Source organism: Aotus nancymaae, unplaced genomic scaffold (assembly GCF_030222135.1).
Source record: "Aotus nancymaae isolate 86718 unplaced genomic scaffold, 86718_ANA_hifiasm-v0.15.2.pri h1tg000002l, whole genome shotgun sequence".
Taxonomy (NCBI): Eukaryota; Metazoa; Chordata; class Mammalia; order Primates; family Aotidae; genus Aotus; species Aotus nancymaae.
In genome coordinates this window covers 26,707,142-26,714,112 of record NW_026988413.1, presented here as the reverse complement: position 1 = coordinate 26,714,112, position 6,971 = coordinate 26,707,142, and positions in this window count along the sequence as shown.

The following is a 6,971-nucleotide window of genomic DNA, read 5'->3' as shown; positions in this document are numbered from 1 at the left end:
CTTGTGACCTGCTCCCCTGAGGTGTCCTCAAAGGTCCCTTGGTCTTGGGAACACAGGGTCAGAGCCAGTTGGAGCCAGCACAGCAAAGCACCACGTATCCAAGAAGAAGAGCTTCTCATCATCCTTGTCATCACTGACACCATCCTGGTTGTCATCTCTGAGCAGCGTTAAGCAGGCACTTCCCCAAGAGAGTTCAAGGGGCACTCTTGTGAGATACGAATGAAGTGCCTTCCCCCAGCCCCAGGCTTCCTTGTACCTTTTGCCTCTTCATTCCGCCTGCTGCCTTCTGGGAAATGGTGGGACAGGCAGGCTGTACTGGGCAGCAGTGATAGCAGGGCTGTTTGCTCTGCCCTCAGGAAGGCTGATACCCCCTAGAAACAGGAAGAGCCAAATGACGTTGTGTAAGTGTGAGGCAGAAACATTAGTCTTGAGAGCAACACTTGCATTTGCAAGAGTCAGGCTGGTGTGCATGTGTGCGTGTGTGTGTGTGTAAAACTGGATGGCCATGAGCTGACACCTGGAGGATATAGAGACAGGGAAGAAAACAGAGTGAAATCAAAATATTTGTGTAGAAGGCATAAAAGTTAGAATCACAGACTGCACTGTGTAAAGGTATAACTTGCCTTATTTATCTCTCGCTTATGTTAACTTAGCCTCCCTTTGCATTGAACCTGTGAAGGGAGACAGTGCTTGGGCCAGCTGATAGAAGAAGGGGATGGGAGATGATTAAAACCCCAAGTAAGGCTCATATACAATATGGCATCTAAGCAGCAAATGACTAGTGGCTGACGAAGGGAACAAGACAGAAGATTAGAGGCAGCCGCAGGGGCCGAGCGTGTCTCAGTGGTGCAGCTGTGTAGAACTCTGAACAAAGAAACAAGGTTGGCAGGTGAGGAGGCCTAGGATAGAGGTCAGAAGGCCAAGCCTGGGGCCGTGCAGACAGCAGCCATGGTGGCACAGGGGACATTGGTTGGGCATGCAGATGCCCGGGGCCAGCTGTGCCACACAGAAGCCCAGAGGAAGTGAGGGTAATTAACCCCTAAAGAACCCAGGCCGTCTTCAGGGGAACAGCCACAGCAGCAGAGGAGGACAAAAATCTTGATTCTGGCTGAAGTTTCCCACAAGAGACTTTTTTGTTGTTGTTGTTGTTAAGCTGGAATTGGTCTGAGTGAGCTAGAATTTCCAACCCAAAGTTTTCTGCTGCTAGTGGAAATTCGAGGTCATGGGCTAAGTTAATATAAGCTAGAGGTAAATAAAGCAAGTTATACCTTTGCCCAGTGGAGTCTGTGATTATAACTTTTATGCCCGCTATACAAACATTTTTTTCATCCTCTTGGGGAGGGTATTCCTGGTACTAATAAGCTCATTTTTTTTAGATAAGGAAAGAAGGTGTGGAGACGTTTTAAAAGCTATACAAGAGAAAATTGTTGAGAAAGATTTGAACTTGGGTTTGTCGAACTCTGAAACTGCTATGTCACTGTTTGTCCAAGGGTGGCCAGTGGCCCAGCTGCAGCAGAATCCACGGAGACTTGTTTAAAAGGAAGGGATTTGGTTCCATTTCCAGGCTGAGTTAGAATATCTGGGGGTGGACCCCCCAAATCTGCATTTTTACCAACTGCCCATGGAGTTCTGAGGGATCTTCAAATACCGCCACTGATCCCTGTTCCCCTGCCTCCCAGGAAGAATATATGCAAGTCTTCTAGGGGGACTTGAGCTTTGGGTGCCCCCTCTGCCACTGTCCACCAGGGCTGGAGGTGGCTGCCACAGGGGGAGGCCAGTCATGCTCTAGAGTATTTCCTGGGGGCTGCCTTGGCGCTAGCCCGAAGCAGTGTGATCTGCAGACCACAGGCATCACATCACCTGGGAGCTTAACCCACCCCTACTAAATCCAAGTCTCTGTGGGGTGGGGCCTAGGAGATTTGCAGGCAGGAAGACCAGGGGGGAGACAAATGAGCCAGCCAAGGTGGTGGGTCCAGAGACTTTACCTTACACCATATTTGTTGAAACTGTGTCATGTGGTCACGCCCAGCTGCAAGGGAGGCTGGGAAATTGCTCTATAGCTGGGCACATTGCTGCCCCAAATAAAATCAGAGTTCTGTGGGCAGGGAGGAAGGGAAGAACGGGTATTTGGAAGGAGCCAGAAGAGTCTGCAGCAGCTTCTCTGAGGGGCAGGGAGGATCTGAAGAGGCCTCAGAGCCCATTTCTTGTTTATCAAGTGATGGACTTAATCCTAAAGCCATAGAATTTTCCAGATGTTTTAGTTCAACCCGCTGATTTTGCAGTTATGAAGACAGGGGCCTCTGGATCATGAGATTTGCACAAGGCCCCACGTGAATTTAACAGCCGGGAGAAGACTAAAGCCAGGGGGGTGCTCTAGTCCCAGCCCCACTGCGGCTTCCTTCCCCCACAGATTGAGGGCCCACACTCTGGGTCTCCTCAGCAAGCCCAGAGAGATGATGGCGGCGGCTTAAGTTTATCGAATAAAAGTTCAGGACGTAGACATGCAAGTTTTAGAGCTGCTATAGAAGAATCTTCTTTTCCTAAACCCTGAACGTTCTCCCACCCATTTTCTGAGGTATATAATGCTGAACGGCAGCTCCGTTTTTCAACATTCTGCTGGGTGTTGTTTTTTTCTTTCTTTTTCCAACAAACTGCTCTTTTTAGGTATGTTTTTTCATCCTTTACACCAGCAAAATTTATGAGCATTTATTTAAAAGAAAAAAAAACATTGGAAAAACTGAAGAGAGAAAGAGCAATTCTACATATGGAAAGCCATAAAGACCCACAGCGAATGTGCTGGGTTATTGCCTTCTTAAAAAAACAAACCAGGCAGGCAGTTTGGAATGTGAGAGGCCTGTGTGAGGCCAGGAGGGCTGGGATCCAGGGAGGGCAGTGAGGGGCTCTCCACGCCCCCATCCTCCTCCACGGCCCCTCTGACCACTCCAGCGAGAGACAGGGCCAGACAGAAAAGGACTTTACCGAAACATTTAATTCAGTGTCAAAATGCTCCTTTAGGAAAACAAAAAGGCCCAGGCAGCCCATCAGCACAGGCTGGGAGAAGAATGCAGGGAACGCGGGGCCTGCCGGAGCTTCCCAGCCTGGTGGTGGGGACCGCACCGGCCCAGGGTGATCGGCAGGCAGGAAGAGGCCTGCCGGCCCCAGGGCCAGAGGCTAGGAGGCAAGCCAGACCCAACGGATGTGGGAAGCTGTTATCATTTCCAAGAACTGTCCCAGGTGCGCGGGGTAGGAGAACCTTGAAGGCCAAACAGGCTGCCTGGATTTGTCCTTCCGGACGCCTCCCCCCGCCCATTATTTGAGGCTGTCACTTTGTTGACGTTCCTGAGCCAGGCCTGGCTGCTGCAGCTCCCAGACCCAGTCCCAGGCATGTTGGGACACAGGCCGACTGAACTCTATGGAATCTTCCCAGACAACAGGGCCACTTCCGGGGTTGCAGCCGGGGGTCCTGCGGATACCCCTCATGGAGCAGCCTCCCCCTGCCCTGTCCTCCAGCACAGCCTGCCTGTGGGGGACAGGCCTGTCCCACATCTCAAACTTGGGGGGCAAACAATGTCCTTCTGTGGAGGCGCCCCTGAAGGAGAACTCCAGCCTGCTCAACCATCTGAGGCTCTTCTTCCCTGAGTTTCTAGGACGTTCCTTAGCGTCAGAATCCGTTCCCTCCGCTCGTCCCTTGCCAGCTTCTGGCCCTGGGGCCTGCAGTTCTCCTCTTGCTCTCTCCTAACCAGCTCTGCCAAGCTCTGCGGCTCTCCTTCCACCTCCCTGCCCCCAGGCCACCTCTCTCAATTCTCCAAAGCATGGCTAAGGCCACGGGTAGCAGATCCCACAACTTTACGTGGGATGCAGAAGGAACATATGATACAGAAAATAAAATGTGGAAGCCGGACGCTGGATGTCTCTGGTGTTGGAGCTGGTGGTTCGTGTCCCACCATGGGGTCACCCCAATAGGCCTTCACTCTCCTTCTCTCCTCGACCCTCAGCTGGTTCCCCTCCCGCGGTGCGGATGCCCTCCAGGTGCTCCTGATGCCCCTCAGGTTCTGCCACCTTTCCCGCCACCCGAGGTGCACCCCTGCCCAGTTCCTCTTGGTGGCAGATCTCCATTCTGATACTGGGGCTCTGTTTTCAACATTCCCTCAAGACCCTGAACACTGGGGAGCTTCTCTCCTCAGGGGACTCTTCCACCAGAGAAAAACATCCAGCCTCTACTTCTAGAGAAAAAAGACCACTAGCCACTTTAAAGTTTTCATAGTCCTGCAGCTTCAAAGCAAACACACCGATAGGCGCTACTGGACACTTAGTTATAAAAGCAGAACTTAAGGAGGCCACTGACTGGACCTCATCCTCTCAGCCTTCCACGACGCCCCCAAGCCCTGGTGACCTCCCACTACTGCAGCCTCAGCAGGACGCAGCCCCTCTCAACCTATACTGCCCTGGACATGCGGATCCATCCCAAGCCTCAGGCCCTCCCTGGCTTAATCCTGCAAACCTGTCATCCTCTCTCCACCCTTCCCAGACCATGGCTTAATTTGTTTTGAGGTAAAAAAATCCAAGTGTTTCAGGTCCGGTAGATCATGCATGTAACCCCAGCATCTTGGGAGGCTGAGGTGGGAGGACTGCTTTAACCCAGGAGTTTGAGACCAGCCTGGGTAACATGGCAAGACCTCATCTCTACAAAAAAACTCTAAAAATTAGCAGGGCATGGTGGCATGCATCTCCCAGATGCTTGGGAGTTGGAGGCATGAGGATCCCTTGAACTTAAGAATTCAAGGCAGTAATGAGCTATGATCACACCACTGCATCCCAGCCTGGGCAACAGAGTAGGACACCATCTGAAAGAAATAAAAAAAAGAAAGAGAAAGAAAGAAAGAAAAAAGAAAAAAGAAAGAAAGAAAGAAGGAAAACCCAAATATCCTAGCTTTGTAAAGTGTCACTGCTGGAAGGGACCATGGAGAGTATTCTGATCAACTCCCCCATTTAATAGATGAGGAAACCGAGGGCCAGGGATGTGAAGTGACCTGCCCAAAGTCCCATAATGAGTTCGTGGCAAACTACCTAAAGTATTCCTGTTTGATTTTGCTCTCAAGTTAGAGAATGTCTTTGTATCACCTGTGCACATTAGAGAATATCTTTGTATCACCTGTTCCCAGTCACATGTAACAGAAAACCAACTTGAAAAATCTTGAGGAAAAGAAGAAATGAATTCGTTGGCTCATCCTGAGAACTGGGGTTGGGGTGGGATGGCTAAGTCCACCTGAATCTTGTGGCCTCAGAGTGGGCAGAGAGTGGTCTCTAGGAGAAAATGGCCGTGCTGTTCTCAGAAGGAAGAGGCTACCAGGCAGGATGAGAGGAATACACTGAGTCCCCCACTCGGCTGCCACAGCTTCTCAGACTTCCCTTCCATCTGCACGACTGTGTCATGCCCGACCCCGAACACACCTGCCAAAGGGAGGCAGCTGAAGTCTCATCTGGCTATTGTATCTGGCCCTTCTGATAACACCCATTATGTTCTCTACAAGGATCTTTCTTCACTGTCCCTGTTGATCCCTAATGTGGACACTGGGGACCAGTTCTCCTTTTGCTTCTTTGACAACTCATTTTCTAGGTTTTGGTTTGGGGGTTCCTGAGCATTGCCTTAGAGCCTCTGTCTACCATGTTTGGGAATGTTCTGGCAGCAGGGCTGCCACTGATAGTTGTCCAGTTTGTGCACTGCTCAAAGTCATCCTGCTGAGAGAGAGAGGGACTATGCCTGCCCAGACAAGGAGAGGTGCTGATACGGTCTGACTGTGTCCCCACCTATATCTCTTCTTGAATTCCCACATGTTGTGGGATGGATCCAGTGGGAGGAAATTGAATTATAGGGCAGGTCTTTCCCCTGCTGTTCTTGTAATAGTGAATAAGTCTTATGAGATCTGATGGTTTTTAAAAAGGGGAGTTTCCCTGCACAAGCTCTCTCTCTTTGCCTGCTGCCATCCATATAAGACATGACTTGCTCCTTCTTGCCTTCTGCCATGATTGTGAGCTTCCCCAGCCACGTAGAACTATAAGTCCAATAAACCTCTTCCCTTTGTGAATTGCCCAGTCTCGGGTCTGTCTATATCAGCAGTGTGAAAATGGACTAATACAGGTGCCTTTCTGCATTTTACATAAAGGCCCTGATAGGCTAGAATTGGTCCCCTTTTCTGAAAATATAAACACTTTAAAAGCTTAATAGGTGTATCAGTTAGAATGCTTTATTTGAACAACAGAAACTCCAACTAACAAAAAAGAAATGTACATTCTTTCATATATATATGACCTAAATATATATATATAGACCCAAACATATACACACACATATGTTATATATATATATATATATAGTGTGAAGGTGAGGCAACAGACCTGACAGTATTCAGAGAAAGGTGCCCTCTTTTTAAGAGTGGGGAAATCTTTTCTAGAAGCTTCCTCACAGACCTCCTCTCATGTCTCATTGGCAAAGCTGGGTCATGTGCCCACCTCTAAACCAGTCAGTTGCAAAATGAATGAGATTTCTTCAATCATCTTAGACCAATCAGAATTTGTCCCTGAGCTGGGGGTGGCAGTGTTCCTGGGGGCAGATGCCAACACACAATCTGGTTTGTTTAGCCAGGAAGAAACGGGGAGGGACTCTGTGGACCACAGTCAGCGCAGCTGCCTCAGGCCTCTCACTGTTTGCATTCTGGCACTTGCCCGTGACTCATTCTTGAATCTAGGTCCCAGCCTGGTGGCTTCTTTCTCATGGCGATAGGTCCTCATTCTCTATTTACCCAGCCCTCGGCCCAGTGGCCTCCATCTTTGCCCTTGCCTTCCTTGGACCAATGTGAAACCATCTCATGGAGTGGGAAGGCAGAACCCTAGCCCTCTGCCCTAGGTTACATTCTAGCAAATTGGCCTTTACCAAGAGGTACCTTTTGGCTTCCTGAGTTGGTCTGGAGGGC